The sequence below is a fragment of the Oncorhynchus tshawytscha genome, unplaced genomic scaffold, assembly GCF_018296145.1.
Source record: "Oncorhynchus tshawytscha isolate Ot180627B unplaced genomic scaffold, Otsh_v2.0 Un_contig_299_pilon_pilon, whole genome shotgun sequence".
NCBI lineage: Eukaryota > Metazoa > Chordata > Actinopteri > Salmoniformes > Salmonidae > Oncorhynchus > Oncorhynchus tshawytscha.
The window spans coordinates 80,206-106,509 of NW_024609134.1; the positions used below are offsets into that span (position 1 = coordinate 80,206).

Sequence of the window (26,304 nt, forward strand, 5' to 3'; positions counted from 1 at the left end):
CTTGTTTTTTAAATAAAATCACTTTTTACCATTAAAATAAACATCAAATTGATCAGAAATACAGTGTAGACATTGTTAATGTTGTAAATGACTATTGTAGCTGGAAATGGCAGATTTTTTATGGAATATCTACATAGGCGTACAGAGGCCCATTATCAGCAACCATCACTCCTGTGTTCCAATGGCACGTTGTGTGAGCTAATCCAAGTGTATAATTTGAAAAGGCTAATTGATCATTAGAAAACCGTTTTGCAATTCTGTTAGCACAGCTGAAAACTGTTGTTCTGATTAAAGAAGCAATAAAACTGGGTTTCTTTAGACTAGTTGAGTATCTGTAGCATCAGCATTTTTGGGTTCGATTACAGACAAAAATGGCCAGAATCAAAGACCTTTCTACTGAAACTTGTCAGTCTATTCTTGTTCTGAGAAATGAAGGCTATTCCATGTGAGAAATTGCCAAGAAACTGAAGATCTCGTACAACGCCATGTACTACTCCCTTCACAGGGAGTAGGTCTCTGTCCAGTGATTTTCTCATTGGGAAACGATATTTCTTAGGAACTTGTTTTCAGTTCCTACCGCTTCCACTGGATGTCACCAGCCTTTGGAATTTGGTTGAGGTTATTCCTTTGTGCAATGAAGAAGTACGGCCATCTAGGAACTGCGTAACACTGTTGAGAGTTGGTCAAGACTTGAAAAGTAGCTTGGTTTGTTGTCTTCCTGTATTGAACACAGATAGACCCGTCTTCAATTTGATCGATTATTAACGTTTAAAAATACCTAAAGTAGTATAACAAAAGTAGTTTGAAATGTTTTGGCATGACGTTGCGCTAATTTGGAAGCTGTTTTTTTCTGGATCAAATGCGCCAAATAAATGGACATTTTGGATATATATGGACGGGAATTAATCGATCAAAAGGACCAATTGTGATGTTTATGGGACATATTGGAGTGCCAACAAAAGAAGCTCTTCAAAGGCAAGGCATGTTTTATATTTTATTTCTGCGTTTTGTGTAGCGCCTGCAGGGTTGAAATATACTACCCTCTTTTTTACTGTTGTACTATCATCAGATAATAGCTTCTTATGCATTCGCCGAAAAGCCTTTTAAAATCTGACATGTTGGCTGGATTCACAACGAGTGTAGCTTTAATTTAGTATCTTGATGTGTGATTTAATGTTAGATTTTTATATAATTTTATTTGAATTTGCCGCGCTGCATTTTCCCTGGCTTTTGGCCAAGTGGGACGCAAACGTCCCCTATACCATAAGAAGTTAAATAGTACCCGCAAAACACCAGTCTCAATGTCAACAGTCAAGAGGCGACTCTGGGATGCTGGCCTTCTAGGCAGAGTTGCAAAGAAAAAGCCATATCTCAGACTGGCCAATAAAAAGAAAATATTAAGATGGGCAAAAGAACACAGACACTAGACAGATTAACTCTCTTTCTCTCTCCCCTATAGCTTGTTCCCCTCCCCAGGGGTGGCTGTGCCCTTTGTCTCTGCTGTGCTGGGTAGGACCGGTTCTCTCTCTCTCTTTGTTGCCCTCCCCAGCGGTGGCTGTGCCCCCTGTCTCTGCGGTTGTCTCTGTGTCCTGATAGTGGACCTGAAGCTTGACAGGCGTCGTCTGAAGCCCTCTCCAGAGAAGAAGTAGAGCAGGGGGTCGAAGCAGGAGTTGGAGGCAGCCAGACAGAGTGTCACCACCACACTCTTCTGCATGTACACCAGCTCCGAACAGGAAGTGGCAGTCTGGGACAGGAAGCTGAGGTGGACGGAGCGCTGGATGTGGTACGGCATGAAGCACAGCAGGAACGCCAGCATCACAATGACGATCATTCGGATAGCCTTAGACCCCGCCCCTTCTGGCGCTGTGCAGTATGTTGCCGTGACAGCAGGGCCCGAATGATCCCGACGTAGCACAGCAGGATGACCAGGAAGGGAAGGACGAAGCCCACAGCCAATGATAAGTAGTTGAGCATGATGAGCTTCTTAAGCCCACCCCCTGTTCTGCGCTCTGGAGGCTCAAGCACTTGGTCTTATTGGTGGCTGGGTGGAGGTGTTGACCAGTCATGAGGAAGGGGGAGGAGACAGTGCAGATGAACACCCAGATACAGACACACACCAGACGGGCACGACGCTCTGAGACCAGGCGCAGGTTCTGCACGGGGAACACGATGGCGAGGAAGCGTGTGACGGACATGGCAGTCATGAAGAACACGCTGCAGTAGAGGTTCACGTAGAGGGCATAGGACGAAAGTCTGCACAGGAAGTCTCCCAGGTTCCAATGACCCTGAGGGAGAGGGTCAACCACAACAATCATTTATTTTAATAGCATCTTAAAGCCCGGGATTCATTCAAATGTGCATTGTTGACAATGTGCCTTTTAAAGACAGTTTCCCGAAGTAAAATACCTGTAAAAGTCAAGTGAAATGCGCATGTCGACAACTCACCTTTGATAGAAATAGTCCTACCTTATTAACGTAGTAGAGGACCCGTAGCGGCAGCGTGGAGACACACAGTAGGTCGGACACGGCCAGGTTCAACATGTAGATGTGGAACGCAGAACGCTGACGGAACGTTTTAACCAGAACCAACAAGGCGAACCCATTACCGGCCAGGCCGAACACGGTGATGATAGAGTACACCGTAGAGTATACCTGGAGAGACAGAAACACCTGGTAACAAACAGATACACAAACAGATACACCTGGAGAGACAGAAACACCTGGTAACAAACAGATACACAAACAGATACACCTGGAGAGACAGAAACACCTGGTAACAAACAGATACACAAACAGATACACCTGGAGAGACAGAAACACCTGGTAACAAACAGATACACAAACAGATACACCTGGAGAGACAGAAACACCTGGTAACAAACAGATACACAAACAGATACACCTGGAGAGACAAACACCTGGTAACAAACAGATACACAAACAGATACACCTGGAGAGACAAACACCTGGTAAAAAACAGATACACCTGGAGAGACACACACCTGGTAACAAACAGCTGGAGAGACAAACACCTGGTAACAAACAGATACACCTGGAGAGACAACCACCTGGTAACAAACAGCTGGAGAGACAACCACCTGGTAACAAACAGCTGGAGAGACAAACACCTGGTAACAAACAGGTACACCTGGAGAGACAACCACCTGGTAACAAACAGCTGGAGAGACAACCACCTGGTAACAAATAGATGCCCCTGGAGAGACAAACACCTGGTAACAAACAGATACACAAATAGATACACCTGGAGAGACAAACACCTGGTAACAAATAGATACACAAATAGATACACCTGGAGAGACAGAAACACCTGGTAGCAAATAGATGCACCTGGAGAGACAAACACCTGGTAACAAACAGCTGGAGAGACAAACACCTGGTAACAAACAGATACACCTGGAGAGACAAACACCTGGTAACAAACAGATACACCTGGAGAGACCCACACCTGGTAACAAACAGCTGGAGAGACAAACACCTGGTAACAAACAGCTGGAGAGACAAACACCTGGTAACAAACAGCTGGAGAGACAAACACCTGGTAACAAACAGCTAGAGAGACGAACACCTGGTAACAAACAGATGCACCTGGAGAGACAAACACCTGGTAACAAATAGATGCACCTGGAGAGACAAACACCTGGTAACAAACAGATACACAAATAGATACACCTGGAGAGACAGATTCACCTGGTAACAAACAGCTGGAGAGACAAACACCTGGTAACAAACAGATACACCTGGAGAGACAAACACCTGGTAAAAAACAGATACACCTGGAGAGACACACACCTGGTAACAAACAGCTGGAGAGACAAACACCTGGTAACAAACAGATACACCTGGAGAGACAACCACCTGGTAACAAACAGCTGGAGAGACAACCACCTGGTAACAAACAGCTGGAGAGACAAACACCTGGTAACAAACAGATACACCTGGAGAGACAAACACCTGGTAACAAATAGATGCACCTGGAGAGACAAACACCTGGTAACAAATAGATGCACCTGGAGAGACAAACACCTGGTAACAAATAGATACACAAATAGATGCACCTGGAGAGACAAACACCTGGTAACAAACAGCTGGAGAGACAAACACCTGGTAACAAATAGATGCCCCTGGAGAGACAAACACCTGGTAACAAACAGATATACAAATAGATGCACCTGGAGAGACAGATTCACCTGGTAACAAACAGATACACCTGGAGAGACAAACACCAGGTAACAAACAGAAACACCTGGAGAGACAAACACCTGGTAACAAACAGATACGCAAATAGATACACCTGGAGAGACAGAATCACCTGGTAACAAACAGATACACCTGGAGAGACAGAATCACCTGGTGACAAACAGATACACCTTGAGAGACAGAATCACCTGGTAACAAACAGATACACCTGGTAACAAAATGTTTTTGTGCCTCGACACAAACCTGTCTCAGGAGTTCTACAGGCAATTCCTTTGACCTCATTTCTTTGTTTTTGCACTGACATGCACTGTAAACTGTGGGACCTCCTCTTGAGCCTACTTGAGACGCAGACGTCCCACCTAGAGCTCTGGAAATGCAAATGCGCTACGCTACACGCTAATAGTATTAGTTAAAACGCAAACGTTCATTAAAATACACATGCTTGGTATTGAAATAAAGCTACAGTCATTGTGAATCTAGCCACCGAGTCAGATTTTTAAAATGCTTTTCGGCGAAAGCATGAGAAGCTATTATCTGATAGCATGCAACACCCCAAAAGACCCGTAGGGGATGTAAACAAAATAATTAGCATAGTCGGCGCTACACAAACCGCACAATAAAATATAAAACATTCATTACCTTTGACCATCTTCTTTCTTGGCACACCTTGATGTCCCATAATCAATACTGGGTCTTTTTTGGATTAAATCGGTCCATATATAGCCTAGATATCGATCTATGAAGACTGTGTGATAAACGGAAAAAAATAGCGTTTCATAACGTAACGTCATTTTTTAAAAGTTAAAAATTCGACGATAAACTTTCACAAAACACTTGAAATACCTTTCTAATGCAACTTTAGGTATAACTACACGTTAATAAGCTATAAAAATCATCAGGAGGCGATGTAAATTCGATAGTTGGTCGTGTGGAAAAATGTCCGGAAAAACACAGAGACAATGCCTCAGGTTGGTGGTCGGAGGGAATCGGTTCCCTTTGGTCGGATCTACCAAGAATCAAATCAGAATCAAATGAGGAGACTCTATACATCCTGTGGAAGCTGTAGGTACTGCAAGCTCGGCCTCATTTAATACGGTTCACCTTTAACAATTCCTGGGAGTGGCGCATGGATATTTTTTTCCATCTCCAGTGATCAGATTTTCCTGCGCTTTTCGATGAAACAGACGTTCTGTTATAGTCACAGCCGTGATTTAAACAGTTTTGGAAACGTCTGAGTGTTTTCTATACACACATACCAATCATATGCATATACTATATTCCTGGCCTGAGTAGCAGGACGCCAAAATGTTGCGCGATTTTTAACAGAATTTCCGAAAAGTAGGGGGAGGCTTAACAGGTTTTAAGAGACAGGTGCGTGCCTTTCCAAATCATATCCAATCAACTGAAATTACCACAGGTGGACTCCAAGTTGAAGAAACATCTCAAGGATGATCAATGGAAACATGATGCTCCTGAGCTCGATTGAGTCTCATAGCAAAGGGTCTGAATACTTACAGTACCAGTCATAGTTTTGGACACACCGACTCATTCAAGGGTTTTTCTTTATTTTGACTATTTTCTATATTGTAGAATAATAGTGAAGACATCAAAACTATCAAATAACACATATGGAATCATGTAGTAACCAGGCAGAAGAAAAATCAAAAAGTACCATAAAAGTTCGTAGAAACATGTCAAACGATGTTTATAATCAATCCTCAGGTTGTTTATGTCATAAATAATCGATCATATTTCAACCGGACAGTAGCTTCGTCAATAGAAAAGAAAAAACAAGAAAGGCGTGCTCTCGGTCACACGCAGGACTCATGTCTGGAAATTTCACCCTCTTTTGTCAGAGTAAAAGCCTAAAACAATGCCTAAAGACTGGTCACATGTAGTGGAAGCCACAAAGCTCTTGAACTGGGTCATAAGGCTTTGTATGGTGGATAGGCTTTCAATGGAAAAACAGCCATTTCAATATAATAGCATTTCCTGGATAGATTTTCCTCAGGTTTTCGCCTGCCATATCAGTCCTGTTATACTCACAGACATTATTTTAACAGTTTTAGAAACTTCAGAGTGTTTTCTCTCTTGGTACTTAACCATGTCACTGGACTTCATACATCTCCTGAAATATGTGGCGTTAAAGACTCTGGTGACTCTGGATTCTCGTTCAACTGCTGTCTGTAAATCCATATGTTGTAACCCTCAATCTAGACTTGCCATTATCTTGCTGCTTCCATTGTCTGGAAATGTCCAGTCTAAACCAGGTCCTGACATTCTTACCCGAATTAAGTAGTCAGAGTGGCATGAAGTTTTTGCATATAAATGTAAGAAGTCTTCTGCCGAAGCTTGATTTTGTGAATATATGGATAAAAACTGCCGACCCTGATGTACAGTATTAATGCTTTCTGAAACCTGGCTTAAAAATCTATTACTGACAAAAATATTGGCATAAATGGTTACAATGTGTTTCGTACAGATCGTAAATCTAAGGGTGGTGGTTCTGTATATGTAAATATTGTTGTATCTTGTTGTTATAGAGTATCTGTCTTTGAACATAAACCTTGGCTCATCTTTAAATATTGTTGTATCTTGTTGTTATAGACCTCCATCTGCTACTGTTGGCTCTCTGGATTGTATTTTTAAATTGTTATCACAGAATGTCAATTCTGAGTTTGTCCTGATGGGTGATCTGAATCAGGACTGGTTAACATCTAGCGCTGATCAACTTAAATTCTGTGCAATACCTATAATCTCACTCAGATTGTCAACAGTGTAACGAGGTTGAATATAAAATATCCTCTGAAATCCTCTTGATTGATTTGATCTTAACCAATACTGTCACACCCTGACCATAGTTTGCTTTGTATGTTTCTATGTTTTGTTTGGTCAGGTGTGATCTGAGTGGGCATTCTATGTTATATGTCTAGTTTGTCTATTTCTATGTTTGGCCTGATATGGTTCTCAATCAGAGGCAGGTGTTAGTCATTGTCTCTGATTGGGAACCATATTTAGGTAGCCTGGTTTGTGTTGGGTTTTGTGGGTGGTTGTCTCCTGTGTCAGTGTTTGTACCACACGGGACTGTTTCGGGTTTTCACGTTTCTTGTTTTTGTAGTTTATTCATGTATGGTTTCATTATTAAAGAACCATGAATTATAACCACCCTGCATTTTGGTCCGCCTTTCCTTCCCAGGAAGAATCCCGTGACAAATACTCCCCATCATTTTAATGCTTCTGGTATTTTTGCAAATTACATAAGTGATCAATTCCTAAGAAATCTCTACGTGTTATTACGAAAAGAAACTGGAAGCAGTTTGATATTCCAGGTTGTTTACATGATGTATCAAGCATTGAATGGAATAGAATGGAATGAATCCCTGATGTTGAACTATCCTTTTCTTATTTCCACAACGCATTCCAGGATGCATGCAATAGGCCCCTTTAAATAAATTCAGGATTAAGGGCAGAGAGAACCCTTGGTTTACTAAGGAACTTACAAAAATCACAAGGTAACAAAATGCTATGTGGGCTAAAGCAAGAGGGACTAGTTTGGCAGATGATTGGATGGCTTTTAAACATCTTCGAAATATGGGTGTGGCTATGATCCGTAAATTGAAAGCAGACCACTACCTGAAATCTATTTCACAAAATGTAAATAATCCATCCAAATTTTGGCAAGTAGTGAAGGGTTTGGAGTGCAAAAAGACACACAGCTTCCCAAACAATTGTTGGTAGACACACAGATTGTACCTGAGAGAACCTCCTTCTGAAAGCCTTGAATACGCATTTCTTAGATGCAGGCAGTTTTTTTGAAAAGGTCAAAGGTATAATTGAGCCCCCTATGAATTTACCTGACACCCCTGTGCACTCCTTCACCAGGTTCTCCTTTTCATCCTTCTCTGTTTCAGAAGTGTGTAAAGCCCTGAAAGAAATTGATAAAAAATAATCCCCTGGTCCTGATGATCTAGACTCCCCCTGATGATTGCATCATTGCTCCCCCTCCCCCATGTATTTTTAACCTCACGCTTGATGTTAAGGAAATCCCCAAGTTATGGAGATCTGCTTTTACGGCCTCTCCTGAAAGGTGGAGATCCTTCGCTACTTGACAACTATCGACCCATATCAAAATTGTCTGTACTGTCAAAGGTACTGGAGTCCTTAGTTAGTAGGCAGCTAAAGGTCTACTTCTGAGAAAACAGCATCTTAAATGGAATGCAATAAGGTTTTAGGTCTGGTCACAGCACTGTTTCAGCAATATTGAAGGTTTTAAATAACATCCACTGTGCTCTTGATAAGAAGTTACATTGTGTGTCTGTCTTTATTGATTTGTCAAAGGCTTTTGACACCGTGGACCATGCTGTGTTAGTGCAAAAGTTAAAATGTTGTTGAATTACTTGCTCTAGATTGTGTACAATTTTATAGGTTATTTATAAACCAATGTGTAATGGTGGATGGTTGTAAATCTGAGTCCATAGAGATGTGCTCAGGTGTTCCGCAAGGTTCTATTTTGGGTCCACTGTTGTTCATTTTGTATATCAACAACATTGGGGATCTAATTGAAACAGCGGATGTTAATTTTTATGCAGATGATACTGTTCTTTATTCAAGTGGTAATAGTTTATCTTTAGCTTTTGAAAATACCCAACGCGCATTTAACATCATACAACAGAATCTGTATGATTTAAAGCTGATTCTAAAACAAAATGCATGGTATTTTCACATGCCAGGCATGTTACAAATCATGTCATTGCCACATTGGCTGGACATACTATAGAGCAAGTTAAAGTGTACAAATATTTGGGTGTGGGGGTTGATGATAAGCTGAGCTTCACTGTGCATGTAGAGAACTTGATAAGGAAGCTCAAGCTGAAAATAGGATTTTATTACCGGCATAAGGCTTGTTTTTCTTTTGAGGCCAGGAAGGTGCTGGTATGATGTACATTACTGTCGGTTTTAGATTTTAGTGATGTTATATATATATATGCAGCCCTCAGCCACTACCCTGAGAGCACTTGATTCAGTGTATCATGCAGCCCTCAGGTTCATTTCAAATCAGAAACGTCTAACACATCATTGTGATTTCTATAGCGCTGTTGGCTGGTCGTCATTGACCTTGCGTTGTCTTAAACACTGGTATACACTGATTTATAAGGCCATATTGGGCCTTATAAAATGCCATTTTATCTCTGTTCTTTTTAGTCAGGTCAGGAAATAAATATCTATTACAGTCCCTTTCTCATTTGCTTCTAACAGTACCAAAACTAGGACAGGTCATGGTAGAAATAGTTTTAGTTACTTAGCACTGTGGTCCTGGAATTCTCTCCTGAACATTTCAAAATGTGATGATCTAGTTTCGTTGGTGGAGTTTAAACACTTGATCGATGTATATATCATAGAATATTGTATTTGTTTTTAGGCCAGCTGTTTATAGTCAAGACTCTCATGTTTTTAAAGTAAAATGTTTTTGTTGTACTGTATGTGTGTTTATAGTTTTGTTTAATGTTGTGTTAGTGTATGTAAATAGTTTTGCCTGAAACGTTGTTCCCCCGGCTGCTATTGGACCAGGTCTCTCTTGGAAAAGAGATGTTATCTCAATGAGAGAAACCTGTATAAATAAAGGTAAAATAAATCCTAATAAAACCTACGATCAGATACCTTTTCCACTCCATGGAGAGTTGAGTTGTAGCAGGGTGTTGCGTTCCCTCTGCCAAGAGGCGTACGTATCAGAGATGTCCAGGACCAGTTTATTACTGGCCACCCATTCCAAAACAGACCAACTCTTTGTTAAGGGTTTCAGTGAGGGTCATCCATTTTCAGATAAGAGGTCTGATTTTTCTCCATGTAATGACTATATGGTAGCTATGTCATTTTGCAGACACTTATGCAAAGCGATGTACAGTCATCCTCATTCCAAATACTGTACAGTTCCATATATATATGTATAGACCCATGGACCAAGGTTACTCTGAACATGCTGCTTATGTTAGATTGATTGGCTAGTGGTATCTCTCATTGCACAGCCATAGAATAGAAGCATATCAATGAGTGGGCATCTGGCCTATGCATGGGGGGCAGATAGGGAGACAGATGGTTACCTGGTTACGAAATTCATCGATAGATGGACAGTTGGTGACGTTGTACCTCAGAGTCACGTTGTCAAACTCCTCTAGATCCATATCTGTAACACAGACAGACAGCATAAAGAGAGAGGAAGACAGACAGTATGAGAAAACATGTTTCTACCGAGTTCAGGTAGGCCTCCGCAGATCATGAAAGAAAGTTTGAGGGGTTTTCAACAAAGACAAGAATCCCATACTAGGGTATAACCAGGAAACCCTTTCAGTTTTCCAGTCATATTCAGTAGTTTTATGTTTGCTTTGACCAAACGGAGCCAGCTGCATACCACCCTGCATACCACTGCTGGCTTGCTTCTGAAGCAGGTTTGGTCCTGGTCAGTCCCTGAATGGGAGACCAGATGCTGCTGGAAGTGGTGTTGGAAGGCCAGTAGGAAGCACTCTTTCCTCTGGTCTAAAGAAATATTCCAATGCCCTAAGGCAATGATTGGGGACACTGCCCTGTGTAGGGGGATGTTAAATGGGTGTTCTGACTCTCTAAGGTCATTAAAGATCCCATGGCACTTATCATTAGAGTTGAGGTAAGAGTAGAGTAGGGGTGTTAACCCTGGTGTCCTGGTTAAATTCCCAATCTGGCCCTCAAACCATCACGGTCACCTAATAATCCCCAGTTTACATTTGGCTCATTCATCCCCCTCCTCTCCCATGTAACTATTCCCCAGGTTGTTGCTGTAAATGAGAATGTGTTCTCAGTCAATTTACCTGGTAAAATAACATAAATGTGATATTTAAAAGCTCTGGTGATTTTGAAGTAGATACACAAGACCAAAAGTATGTGGAAACCTGCTCATCAAATATCTCATTCCAAAATCATTAATATGGAGTTGGTCCCCACCTTTGCTGCTATAACAGCCCCCACTGTCCTGGGAAGGCTTTCCACTAGTTGTCGGAACGTTGCTGCAGGCTCTTGCTTCCATTCAGCGACAAGAGCATTAGTGAGGTCGGGCACTGATAAGGCCTGGTTCACAGACAGCGTTCCAATTCATCCAAAAGGTATTTGATGGGGTTGAGGTCAGGGCTCTGTGCAGACCAGTCAAGGTCTTCCACACTGATCTCGACAAACTGTTTCTGTATGGACCTCGCTTCGTGCACAGGGGCATTGTCATGCTGAAACAGGAAAGGGCCTAATCCGAACTGTTGCCACAAAGTTGGAAGTGTAACAGTATAACTTTAAACTGTCCCCTCGCCCATATCCGGGCTCAAACCAGGGACCCTCTGCACACATCAACAACAGTCACCCACTTGCAGAGCAAGGGGAACTACTACTTCAAGGTCTCAGAGCAAGTGACGTCACCGATTGAAATGCTATTTAGCGCGCACCACCGCTAACTAAGCTAGCCGTTTCACATCCGTTACAGAAGCATAGAATTGTTTACAATGTAATTGTACGCTTTAGTGTTAATATTTCCCTTCACTTGAACTAAGGGGCCCAAAACCATGAAAAACAGCCCCATCAAACATTACAGTTGGCACTATGCATTGGGGCAGGTAGCGTTCCCCTGGCATCTGCAAAACCCAGATTTGTCCATCAGACTGCCAGATGGTGAAGCGTTATTCATCATACCAGAGAATGTGTTTCCACAGCTCCAGAGTCCAATGGCGTAAGCTTTACACCACTCCAGACGACGCTTGGCATTGTGTCAGTTCCGAGGAGAAGAGAACAGCTATTGAGTCAGGACTGTTCTGTTCTGACAGTAACATCTATTGAGTCAGTACTGTTCTGTTCTGACAGTAACATCTATTGGGTCAGTACTGTTCTGTTCTAACAGTAACATCTATTGGGTCAGTACTGTTCTGACACTAACATCTATTGAGTGAGGTCTGTTCTGTTCTGACAGTAACATCTATCGGGTCAGTACTGTTCTGTTCTGACAGTAACATCTATTGAGTCAGGTCTGTTCTGTTCTGACAGTAACATCTATTGAGTCAGTACTGTTCTGTTCTGACAGTAACATCTATTGAGTCAGTACTGTTCTGTTCTGACAGTAACATCTATTGAGTCAGGTCTGTTATGTTCTGTTCTGACAGTAACATCTATTGGGTCAGTACTGTTCTGTTCTGAGAGTAACATCTATTGAGTCAGTACTGTTCTGTTCTGACAATAACATCTATTGAGTCAGGTCTGTTCTGTTCTGACAGTAACATCTATTGAGTCTGGTCTGTTCTGTTCTGTTCTGACAGTAACATCTATTGGGTCAGTACTGTTCTGTTCTGACAGTAACATCTATTGAGTCAGGTCTGTTCTGTTCTGACAGTAACATCTATTGAGTCAGGTCTGTTCTGTTCTGACAGTAACATCTATTGGGTCAGTACTGTTCTGTTCTGACAGTAACATCTATTGAGTCAGTACTGTTCTGTTCTGACAGTAACATCTATTGAGTCAGGTCTGTTCTGTTCTGACAGTAACATCTATTGAGTCAGTACTGTTCTGTTCTGACAGTAACATCTATTGAGTCAGTACTGTTCTGTTCTGACAGTAACATCTATTGGGTCAGTACTGTTCTGTTCTGACAGTAACATCTATTGAGTCAGTACTGTTCTGTTCTGACAGTAACATCTATTGAGTCAGGTCTGTTCTGACAGTAACATCTATTGAGTCTGTTCTGTTCTGTTCTGACAGTAACATCTATTGAGTCAGGTCTGTTCTGTTCTGACAGTAACATCTATTGAGTCAGGTCTGTTCTGTTCTGACAGTAACATCTATTGAGTCAGGTCTGTTCTGTTCTGACAGTAACATCTATTGAGTCAGGTCTGTTCTGTTCTGTTCTGTTCTGACAGTAACATCTATTGAGTCAGTACTGTTCTGTTCTGACAGTAACATCTCATGAGTCAGGTCTGTTCTGTTCTGACAGTAACATCTATTGAGTCAGGTCTGTTCTGTTCTGACAGTAACATCTATTGAGTCAGTACTGTTCTGTTCTGACAGTAACATCTATTGAGTCAGGTCTGTTCTGTTCTGTTCTGTTCTGACAGTAACATCTATTGAGTCAGGTCTGTTCTGTTCTGACAGTAACATCTATTGAGTCAGGTCTGTTCTGTTCTGTTCTGACAGTAACAGTTGTTGCGGCATGGAAATAGTAAAAATAATAAGCTCCTTATGGAAAAATCAAGACACTTCTTGATTACTGCCATAGAAATGGGACAATCCTGTACAATTCTGGAACAGTAATGGTATTGGGGAAACCCAAACATTTTCATCTAGACTTTCACATAATCAAAGATAGAGCTCAGCAGGATATGCTCTCTATTGAGAAAGATACACACATCCCTAGCATATCAGACCAGACCTCTTCATTATACAACCCCAAAGATGAGTCAACCTCCCAGCACAGAGCACTACTACCTCATTGAAATGAAGGATACATTCACCCAGCTGGAGGTAAGGCAGGTGGAGCTGGACCAGCAGGTGAACACACTCCAGTCAGCACCAAAACAATTAGTCCAGCTAAACATCATCCTTTCAACCAGACCTGGAGAGCTGGAGCTGGAGAGAGACATGTCTGCACTCTGGACAGAGCACTAGAGGAGTAGGTGAAAATGCTTGAGGAGAAGGTTAGAACAGTGACGTATGACAGAACAACCCATTAGAGAGCTGGCCACCCCCGCAGAGAAGCCAGCAGAACAGCCCAATCTAAACCCTGACCATAGCCTCCACATCACAGCAGGACAGACAAATGAAGAACCCCAAGCCCAGGGGATCCCACTCACCCCTAAGTACCCCCCATCAGCCACATAATAAAACACACAAATGACCCAGATGGAAACTGGGCTCTCAGGTAGTCCCATCCGCCAAACTACCAAGTGTGAAACAGGGAAGGGACTCAGGGGGTATGCTAATTTGGTATAGAGCAGACCTAACTCACTCTATGAAATTAGTCAAAACAGGAGCATTTTACATTTGGCTAGAAAATTAAAAGGCGATGATCTCAAAAGAGAAAAATGTCCTCCTCTGTACTACCTATATCCCACCACTAGAATCCCCATACTTTAAAGAAGACAGCTTCTCCATCCTGGAGGGGGAAATCAATCATTTCCAGGCCCAGGGACATGCACTTGTCTGTGGTGATTGAAATGCCAGAACTGGACAAGAACCCGACACCCTCAGCACACAGTGGAACAAACATCTACATGGAGGTGACATCATTCCCTCCCCCATATGTCCCCCTAGATACAAAAATGGGTCACAACTCCTGCTTCTGAGACTCGTACTATCCACCTCTTGCATCTTAGCCTGAGTCCTGATAACAGGACAAAATACAAACCCAACTCCAAAATAACTGTGGTGTTGATGGTATCTTCAATGAAATGATTAAATATACAAACCACAACTTGCAATTGGCTATAATTTAACTCTTTAATTTTAACTTTAGCTCTGGCATGTTCCCAAATGTTTGGAACCAAGGACTGATCACCCAACTCCACAAAAGTGGAGACAAATTTGACAGCAATAACTACTGTGGGATATGCATCAACAGCAACCTTGGGAAAATCCTCTGCTTTATAATTAACAGCAGACTTGTACATTTCCTCATGAAAATAATGTATTGAGCAAATGTCAATTGAGCTTTTTACCAAATTACCGTATGACAGCCCACATATTCACCCTGCACACCCTAACTGACAAACAAACAAAACAAAGGCGAATTCTTCTCATGCTTTGTTGATTTCAAAAAATATTTTGACTCAATTTGTCATAAGGGTCTGTAATATATATTGATGGAAAGTGTTGTTGGGGGACAAACATACAACATAAAATGAATGTACACAAACAAGTGTGTGGTTATATTTGGCAAAAAACACAACAAAGCTATCACCTACAGAGAGATGAACCTGGAGAAGAGGCCCCTAAGCAAGCTGGTCCTGGGGCTCTGTTCACAAACACAAACAGACCACACAGAGCCCTAGGACAGCAACACAATTAGACCCAACCAAATCATGAGAAAACAAAAAGATAATTACTTGACATATTGGATAGAATCAACAAAAAAAACTGAGCAAACTAGAATGCTATTTGTTAAACACCTGACCTGACAGAAATCCTGCTAGTAGCTATGTTAATCACCTGACCTCACAGACATCCTGCTAGTAGCTATGTTAAACACCTGACAGATATCCTGCTAGTAGCTATGTTTAAACACCTGACCTGACAGACATCCTGCTAGTAGCTATGTTAAACACCTGACAGACATCCTGCTAGTAGCTGACAGACATCCTGTTAAACACCTGACAGACATCCTGTTAGTAGCTATGTTAAACACCTGACAGACATCCTGCTAGTAGCTATGTTAAACACCTGACACCTCACTTTTCATTTTGTTTCACCTCTGAGATTACAGTTTTTCAGTAAACAGCTGGGAAATATAAGACATAGACAAACATCCTGCTCAGGTACAAGGAAGTGTGTGTGTGCGTGTGTGCGTGTGTGTGCGTGTGCGTGTGTGTGTTTGTCCAGGCCCCAGTTAGAATAGAGAGCTCATTCTCTTTATAGTAGACTAGTGTTTTCCAGGGTGCCATTTGGGACACACCTTAAGATGTGTGTAGGCAGAGGACATGTACAATAAATCTAGATAGATGTTGTCATTCATGATCATCTGTCCACTAAATAAACTATACAAGTAATTCAAACAATATAAACTACATTTAAACAATATAAACTATACACCTCCTGGTGGTTCAACTACAATGTTAGCTATAGGCCAGAACACTGGTCATCCTGGTAGTTTAACTACAATATTATCTGGAGGCCAGAACACTGGTCCTCCTGGTAGTTTAACTACAATGTTAGCTGTAGTCCAGAACACTGGTCCTCCTGGTAGTTTAACTACAATGTTAGCTGTCGTCCAGAACACTGGTCCTCCTGGTAGTTCAACTACAATTGATCGTTTGGCCCCATTTAATTTGTGCCCTGGTTCCCTGTAACGTTGCCCCAAGGGGTATAGCTCGACCTCTTGATGAAGAATATGTCTGAGGTCCATCGGTACCTTGTGGGCTTTTGTGAAGGCTCTTACAATACATATGACTTCCAGACGTGTCTGCTTGTCCCCTAACATCTTACTAGAAAAGCTGAAACTTTTTCTTAACAAATAACAAAAAGAAAACCAGGCCCGTCGTGGACACCGACGTCTTGCTCCCAGACAAATTAAACAACTTCTTTGCACGCTTTGAGGACAATACAGTGCCACCGACATGGCCCGCGACCAAAGACTGTGGGCTCTCCTTCTCCATGGCCGACGTGAGTAAAACAATTAAACGCGTTAACCCTCTGAAGGCTGCCGGGCCAGACGGCATCCCTAACCGCGTCCTCAGAGCATGCGCAGACCAGCTGGCTGGTGTGTTTACGGACATTTTCAATCAATCCCTATCCCGGTCTGTTGTCCCCACATTGTTCCTGTTCCCAGAAAGTCATTTAGTTCAGTTACATTTGCTATCGCCCCATAGCACTCACTTCTGTCATCATGAAGTGCTTTGAGAGACCAGTCAAGGATCATATCACCTCCACCCTACCTGATACCCTCGACCCACTCCAATTTGATTACCGCCCCAATAGGTCCACAGACGATGCAATCGGCTGCACACTGCCCTATCCCATCTGGACAAGAGGAATACCTATGTAAGAATGCTGTTCATTGACTACAGCTCAGTATTTAAAACCATAGTATCCTCCAAACTCATCAAGCTTGAGTCCCTGGGTCTTAACCCCGCCCTGTGCAACTGGGTCCTGGACTTTTTCGACGGACCACTCCCAGGTGGTGAAGGTAGGAAACAACATCTCCACCCCACTGATCCTCAACACTGGGGCCTCACAAGGGTGCGTTCTCAGCCATCTCCTGTACTCCCTGTTCACCCATGACTGCGTGGCCCTGCACGCCTCCAACTCAAATCATCAAGTTTGCAGATTACACTACAGTGATAGGCTTGATTACCAACAACGAGACAGGAGGAGGTGAGGGTCAGGAAAATAACCTCTTACCCAATGTCAACTAAATAAAGGAGATGATCGTGGACTTCAGGAAACAGCAGAGGGTCCACCCCCTCCTATACACATTGGCGGGACAGTAGTGGAGAAGGTGTAAAGTTTTAAGTTCCTTGGCGTACACATCACGGACAAACTGAAATGGTCCACCCACACAGACATCGTGGTGAAGAAGGTGCAACAGCGCCTCTTCAACCTTAGGAGGCTGAAGAAATTTGGCCTGTCACCTAAAACCCTCAAACTTTTACAGATGCACAATCGAGAGCATCCTGCCTGTCAAGTAAATATAAATAAATTATTCAGGAGACAGGCGCAGGAATGCGTAATAGGAGTTTTTATTTTACCAAATTACAGAGTGCCGAGTAAAGGCACAGGGACAAAGAGCAAACAAACACCTATACAAAACACAGGGTTGAGACCCAAACAGAAGAGCTAGGAGTACCTCAAATAAATAACATAATCGCACAATGATTATCACACGGGACGAGACCTGTAATCATCTGCGCAATCCACAATGGCACTAAAGCCAAAACACACAGTACAGGTACTCACAAGACCAACGGACATAGTAACAATAATAGACAGGACAATGGTAAACCAAGGACACACTTATACAATCACTCGGAATGTGCGTAATGAAAGTTCCAGAGAGATCTGTCGGCTGACACTGTCGGCTGTAACACCGCCTGGGAAGGCAACTGCACCGCCCTCACCCGCAAGGCTCTCCGGAGGATAGTGTGGTCTGCACAACGCATCACCGGAGGGGGCAAACTACCTGCTCTCCAGGACACCTACACCACCCGATGTCACAGGAAGGACAAAAAGATCATCAAGGACAAGCCACTGCCTGTTCACCCCGTTATTATCCAGAATGCGAGGTCAGTACAGGTGCATCAAAGTAGGGACCAAGAGACTGAAAAACAGCTTCTATCTCAAGGCCATCAGACTGTTAAACAGTCATCACTAACACAGAGAGGCTGCTGTCTACATAGAGATTCATATCACTGGCCACTTTAATAATGGATTTAATAAAGGTATCACTAGCCACTTTAAATAATGCCACTTTAATAACGTTTGCATACCTTACATTACTCATCTCATATGTATATACTGTATTCTATACCATCTAATGCATCTTGCCTATGCCGCACAGCCATCACTCATCCATATATTTTTATGTTCTTATTCTTATTCCATACCCTTACATTGTGTGTATAATTTGTTAGATTACTTGTTAGATATTACTGCACTGTCAGAACTAGAAGCACAAGCATTTTGCTACACTCGCATTAACATCTGCTAACCACGTGTATGTGAGCAATAAAATTTGATTTGATTTGGTGTATAGACATAATGACATTTTAAATGTCTTTAATTCTTTTGGAACTTCTGTGTGTGTAATGTTTACTGTTAATTTTAATTGTTTATTTCACCTTTGTTTATTATCTATTTCACTTGTTAACATGTTTCCCATTCCAATAAAGCCCTTGAATTGAATTAAATTGAGTGAGAGAGAGCAAGAGAGAAAGACATCCATCAGGATAAGTGAGGCTAAGAGAGAGAGTTCCAGCGTGAGAGGTCCAGGTGGATTTTTAAATTTTATTTCACCAGGTAGGCTAGTTGAGAACAAGTTCTCATTTACAACTGCGACCTGGCCAAGATAAAGAAGATAGTAGTGTGAACAGACAACAGAGTTACACATGGAGTAAACAATAAACAAGTCAATAACACAGTAGAAAGAAAAAAAGAGTCTATATACATTGTGTGCAAAAGGCATGAGGAGGTTGGCGGATAATTATATAATTACTGGTGTGCAAAGATACTGGTGTGCAAAAGAGCAGAAAAGTAAATAAATATAAACAGTATGAGGATGAGGTAGGTCAATTGGGGGTGGGCTATTTACTGATGGACTATGTACAGCTGCAGCGATCGGTTAGCTGCTCAGATAGCAGATGTTTAAAGTTGGTGAGGGAGATAAGTCTCCAACTTCAGCGATTTTTGCAATTCGTTCCAGTCACAGGCAGCAGAGAACTGGAATGAAAGGCGGCCAAATGAGGTGTTGGCTTTAGGGATTATCAGTGAGATACACCTGCTGGAGCGCGTGCTACGGGTGGGTGTTGCCATCGTGACCAGTGAACTGAGATAAGGCAGCGCTTTACCTAGCATGGACATGTAGATGACCTGGAGCCAGTGGGTCTGGCGACGAATATGTAGCGAGGGCCAGCCGACTAGAGCACACAGGTCGTAGTGGTGGGTGGTATAAGGTGCTTTAGTAACAAAACGGATGGCACTGTGATAAACTGCATCTAGTTTGCTGAGTAGAGTATTGGAAGCTATTTTGTAGATGACATCGCCGAAGTCGAGGATCGGTAGGATGGTCAGTTTTACTAGGGTAAGTTTGGCGCCGTGAGTGAAGGAAGCTTTGTTGCGGAATAGAAAGCCGACTCTAGATTTGATTTTAGATTGGAGATGTTTGATATGAGTCTGGAAGGAGAGTTTACAGTCTAGCCAGACACCTAGGTACTTATAGATGTCCACATATTCTAGGTCGGAACCATCCAGGGTGGTGATGCTAGTCGGGAATGCTGGTGCAGGCAGCGAATGGTTGAAAAGCATGCATTTGGTTTTACTAGCGTTTAAGAGCAGTTGGAGAACACGGGGTGTTAAGCATATCCCAGTTTAGGTTACCTAACAGAACAAACTCTGAAGCTAGATGGGGGAGAGAGAGAGAGAGAGAGACGTGATTTTCTAGTCCAGTGAGGTCAGATGGTATCACGTGAATGGCCACTTTTATTATTATTTTATTTTATTTCACCTTTATTTAACCAGGTAGGCCAGTTGAGAACAGGTTCTCATTTGCAACTGCGACCTGGCTAAGATAAAGCAAAGCAGTGCGACAAAAACAACAACACAGAGTTACACATTGGATAAACAAATGTACAATCAATAACACAATAGAAAAATCGATGTACAGCAAAGGCAGTAAGATTAAGATTTATGACACTTTCTCTTGGTTTGACAATGTCAACATGATCACCATGCCAATAAAGTCCTTTGAATTGTTTTATTTTATTTAACTAGGCAAGTCAGTTAAGAATAAATTCTTATTTACAATGACGCCCTAGGAACAGTGGGTTAACTGCCTTGTTCAGGGGCAGAACGACAGATTTTTACCTTGTCAGCTCTGGGGGATTCGATCCAGCAACCTTCTGGTTACTGGCCCAACACTCTACCCACTGTAGTGTTATAGTAAATCATTTTGTGGTGTTGTTCTGCACTCTAGTTATGAATTTGTCTCCCTCTGCCATATGGATGCATTGTATGATAAACCTGACCCCATACTGGATGCATTGTATGATAAACCTGACCCCAGACTGACCCCATACTGGATGCATTGTATGATAAACCTGACCCCAGACTGACCCCAGACTGGATGCATTGTATGATAAACCTGACCCCAGACTGACCCCAGACTGGATGCATTGTATGATAAATCTGACCCCAGACTGACCCCATACTGGATGCATTGTATGATAAACCTGACCCCAGACTGGATGCATTGTATGATAAATCTGACCCCAGACTGACCCCATACTATGCTGACCACAGACTGACCCCAGACTGGATGCATTGTATGATAAATCTGACCCCAGACTGAAACCATTGTATGATAAACCTGACAGACTGACCCCAGACTGGATGCATTGTATGATAAATCTGACCCCAGACTGACCCCAGACTGGATGCATTGTATGATAAACCTGACCCCAGACTGACCCCAGACTGGATGCATTGTATGATAAATCTGACCCCAGACTGACCCCATACTGGATGCATTGTATGATAAACCTGACCCCAGACTGACCCCATACTGGATGCATTGTATGATAAACCTGACCCCAGACTGACCCCATACTGGATGCATTGTATGATAAACCGAGAGCAACTGGCAGCAAAAGAGCTGAGCACAGAACTCAGATCTACTGCAGCAGGTAACTTTGATTGTAAACTATATCAAACCACATTCAGCGTGCTCACACCTGCTGACAAAACTATGTGGAGATATGGGATCAGAGCAGTGGCAATTTTAGCATGTATATCTTGGTGCGCCCCCCAAAAAAAAAAAATTGGGATGCATGCCAGCAAAGCCTACAAACTGTTGGGACTTTATGTTGGCCCTAACAGCAGAGTCCCAACACCTTACCACTGCTACACCTGGCTATCAGCAGATCCTTGTCTGGCAGCCAAACACTTCATTCAGCCTCATTTACTGCCTTTAAAAAAATAGCTGATATGGCTGACTTGCTTTAACAAATGTGGTTTCTACTGACAATTGAGATGTACAAACTATGGCATAAGGCTATGACAAGCGGATAAGAGGCAATCTGAAATTTCGATTAAGACATTAACTTCTTGAATATAGGGGGCGCTATTTTAATTTTTGGATGAAAACGTTCCCGTTTTAAACAAGATATTTTGTCACGAAAAGATGCTCGACTATGCATATAATTGACAGCTTTGGAAAGAAAACACTCTGACGTTTCCAAAACTGCAAAGATATTGTCTGTGAGTGCCACAGAACTGTTACAGAAAAAACCCAGATAAAAATACAATCAGCAAGTGAAACCCCTCATGCCAATGACTCCTTATATGGCTGTGAATGGGCCACGAATGAGCTTAGGCTTTCTGTCGCTTCCCCAAGGTGTCGACAGCATTGTGACGTATTTGTAGGCATATCATTGGAAGATTGACCATAAGAGACTACATCTACCAGGTGGTTGCTTGGTGTCCTCCGTCGCAATTATTGCGTAATCTCCAGCTGCAGTATTTTTCCGTTTGCTTCTGATGAGAAGCCAACTGCCACCACTGATAGATTATTGAATAGATATGTGAAAAACACCTTGAGGATTGATTCTAAACAACGTTTGCCATGTTTGTCGATATTATGGAGCTAATTTGGAAAAAGTTTGCCGTTGTAAGTGACTGCATTTTCCGGTCTTTTCTTAGCCAAACGTAATGAACAAAACGGAGCTATTTCGTCTACACAAATAATATTTTTGGAAAAAATGAACATTTGCTATCTAACTAAGAGTCTCGTCATTGAAAACATTCGAAGTTCTTCAAAGGTAAATTATTTTATTTGAATGCTTTTCTTGTTTTTGTGAAAATGTTGCCTGCTGAATGCTAGGCTTAATGCTATGCTAGGCAATCAATACTCTTACACAAATGCTTGTGTAGCTTTGGTTGAAAAGCTAATCTGAGATGACAGTGTTGTTAACAAAAGGCTAAGCTTGTGTTTGAATATATTTATTTCATTTCATTTGCGATTTTCATGAATAGGAAACGTTGCGTTTTGGTAATGAGCTTGAGGCTATGATTACGCTCCCGGATACGGGATTGCTCGTCGCTAGAGGTTAATGAGCAAGCGAGAACGGACGTAGTCAATATAACTATTTGTTCAGCACTTTTGAAATGTATAGCGACAGAATTCAGAACATGGGCCATTCTTACAGTGTTCTCCTGTACACCAAGTCAGAACCGTAGGATAAATAAAGGGGGCATATAAGCAGAAGATGAAAGCTCTTACAATATTCAATGATTATATTTCTCTAAAACAGGTTATAGCTACATGTGCACCACCAAGTTAGAACAGTATGCGAAATTAAGAGGGGTAAATAGACTAAATTATTAAGGTGAGGCACATTGAACGCCGTTTAATTTGACACGTCAAATAAGGGCCCCACTGGACTGAGGGGCAGCTCCGGACTGAGGGGCAGCTCCGGACTGAGGGGTAGCTCAGGACTGAGGGGTAGCTCTGGACTGAGGGGTAGCTCCTGGCTGGCTGACGGCTCTGGCAGCTCCTGGCTGGCTGACGGCCCTGTTAGCTCCTGGCTGGCTGACGGCCCTGGCAGGTCCTGGCTGGCTGACGGCCCTGGCAGATCCTGGCTGGCTGACGGCGCTGGCAGCTCCTGGCTGGCTGACGGCGCTGACAGGTCCTGGCTGGCTGACGGCTCTGGCAGGTCCTGGCTGGCTGACGGCTCTGGCAGCTCCTGGCTGACTGATGTGTCAGGACAGACTGGCGGCTCTGGCGGCTCAGGACAGACTGGCGGCTCTGGCGGCTCAGGACAGACGGGCGGCTCTGGCGGCTCAGGACAGACGGGCGGCTCTGGCGGCTCAGGACAGACGGGCGGCTCAGGACAGACGGGCGGCTCTGGCCAGACGGGCGGCTCAGGCGGCTCAGGACAGATGGGCGGCTCAGGACAGACGGGCGGCTCTGGCGGCTCAGGACAGACGGGCAGCTCTGGCGGCTCATGACAGACGGGCGGCTCTGGTGGCTCAGGACAGACGGGCGGCTCTGGCGGCTCAGGACAGACAGGCGGCTCTGGCGGCTCAGGACAGACGGGCGGCTCTGGCGGCTCAGGACAGACGGGCGGCTCTGGCGGCTCAGGACAGACGGGAGACTCTGGCGGCTCAGGACAGACGGGAGACTGGACAGACGGGTGCACTGTAGGCCTGGTGCGTGGTGCCGGCACTGGTGGTACTGGCCAAGGTCACGCACCTCAGGGCGAGTGCAGGGACGAAGAACAGGGAGAACTGGGCTCTGGCGACGCACAGGAAGCCCGGTACGGGGGGCTGCCACTGGAGGGCTGGTGCGTGGAGATGGCACCGGATAGACCGGACCAAGAAGGCGCACTGGAGATCTGGAGCACCAAGCTTACCTGGTTGAATGCTCCCCGTAGCCAGGCCAGTGCAGCGTGGTGGAATAGCCCGCACTGGGCTGTGCAGGCAAACCGGGGACACCATGCGTAAGGCTGGTGCCATGTATGCTGGTCCGAGGAGACGCACTGGAGACCAGATGCGCAGAGCCGGCTTCATGGCACCTGGCTCGATGCCCACTCTAGCCCGGCCGATACGAGAAGCTGGAATATACCGCACCGGGCTATGCAAACGCACCGGGGACACCGTGCGCTCCACCGCATAACACGTTGCCTGCCCGGTACAACGCCCTCTCTCTCCACGGAAAGCACGGGGAGCTGGCGCAGGTCTCCTACCTGACTTCGCCACACTCCCCGTGTGCCCTCCCCCAATACATTTTTGGGGCTGCCACTCGGGCTTCCAGCCGCGCCGCCATGCTGCCTCCTCATACCAGCGCCTCTCTGCTTTCGCTGCCTCCAGCTCTGCTTTGGGACGGCGATATTCCCCTGACTGTGCCCAGAGTCCTTTGCCGTCCAGAATCTCCTCCCAAGTCCAGAAGTCCTTTGATTGCTGCTGCTGCCCGTTACCACGTTGTTTGGTCCTTGGTTGGTGGGTTATTCTGTTACGATCGTCGTGTGGAGTGGACCAAAGCGCAGTGTGGTTAGAATACATTCCTCTTTATTGTAGGAAGAACACGAAGAACACTTAAACAAAAACAACAAAACGATAAGACGAGCGTGACCACTATATAAACAATGTGCTAACGTGCAACATAACATAGACAATAACCCACAAATTACCTAAAGAGGATGGCTGCCTAAATATGGTTCCCAATCAGAGACAACGATAAACACCTGCCTCTAATTGAGAACCAATCTAGGCAACCATAGACCTGCACAAACACCTAGATGGAAACTCAATAAATAAAATAAAAACTAGACAGTACAAACACCCTAGATGAGACAAAAACACACATATCACCCATGTCACACCTGACCTAACCAAAATAATGAAGAAAACAAAGAATACTAAGGTCAGGGCGTGACAAGCTTACTACACAACATACACTTAGTATTACTTTCTTAGCTACAGTATATATATCTCCCTGGCATATTACATAATTTATGCAGCATCATAAAATACATTTTTGGTGTGGCAGTCCCTTGTGTGAAAATTTTGTCATGAAACTTCGTCATCATGCCGCCCGAATTGAGAGCTTAGAGAAACTCCGTAGTCCATAACAGTTCAGCATTATATACAGAGGGTAAAAGGATGTTCAACATTGTTCAACATATGACATTAAAATGATAGGTTTCTACACTGCTGTAAAACCACCAATCAGATATCATCATCTGAAATCATCTCAGTTCTGCACCTCAGCAGTCTGTCTGTCTGCCTATCTCTATATATGTCTGCCGGCCTGTCTGTCTGTTCAAGGTCAGACTCACACACCATTAATTTCTAATCTCACACACGCAGCTCAGCCAAACACCTGGGGTGGCAGGTAGCCTAGTGGTTAGAGTGTTGAGCCAGTAACTGAAAGGTTGCTGGATTGAATCCCGAGCTGACCAGGTAAAACAATCTGTTGTTCTGCCCCTGAACAAGGCAGTCCCCTGTAGGCTGTCATTGTAAATAAGAATTTGTTCTTAACTGACTTAGCCTAGTTTAAAAAAATCCAAACCTATTGATTTACTAACACAGTGTGAACCAGTAAGCATTGCTCCCTAGGTGTCGACATATTTATGGCCTTCGACATGTAATCTCTGCTCAGACACTTTACCTAATAAGAAGTTGTTCCAGTTTAAACAGTGACTGAGGGATGGCATTATCAAACAGTAGATGAAGGGTTTCCTATTGAAGTCAGCAGACCACAAGGGAGCCCTGTTCAAGAAGGGCAGCTCAATCAATGGTAAATATGAAGTAACTCATTTAATACCATTCAGTATCCAGAGGTTTGTTCATATAAACAGAGAGTTTCTTACCGTAACCTGCAGACTGTTGCCTGACAGATGATAGAACCTGCTGCTCTGCTTCAGCCTCAGAGTACTGTTGTTTTGGGACACACTGATACAATCACACAACTTCTGCTGCACCTCCTAGGTCTCTCTCTCTTCCACTTCCTCTCTCAGACTCTTTCTCTCACACACACTTTCTATCTCTTACTCTCTCTTTACTTTTGTCCCTCTCTTATTCTCTATCGCTCTCATAATATTTATCTTACTCTCCCTCTTTTCACATACCTTCTCCCTCTCTCTCTCTCCCTCCCTCTCTATGAGTTTG

The 26,304-nt window shown here is 43.5% G+C and overlaps 1 pseudogene; it reads right to left on the bottom strand.

Moving 5' to 3' along the window:
- Positions 1-1,330: 1,330 nt before the first annotated feature.
- LOC121844322 lies at positions 1,331-26,197 on the bottom strand (annotated as a pseudogene).
- Positions 26,198-26,304: the final 107 nt, after the last annotated feature.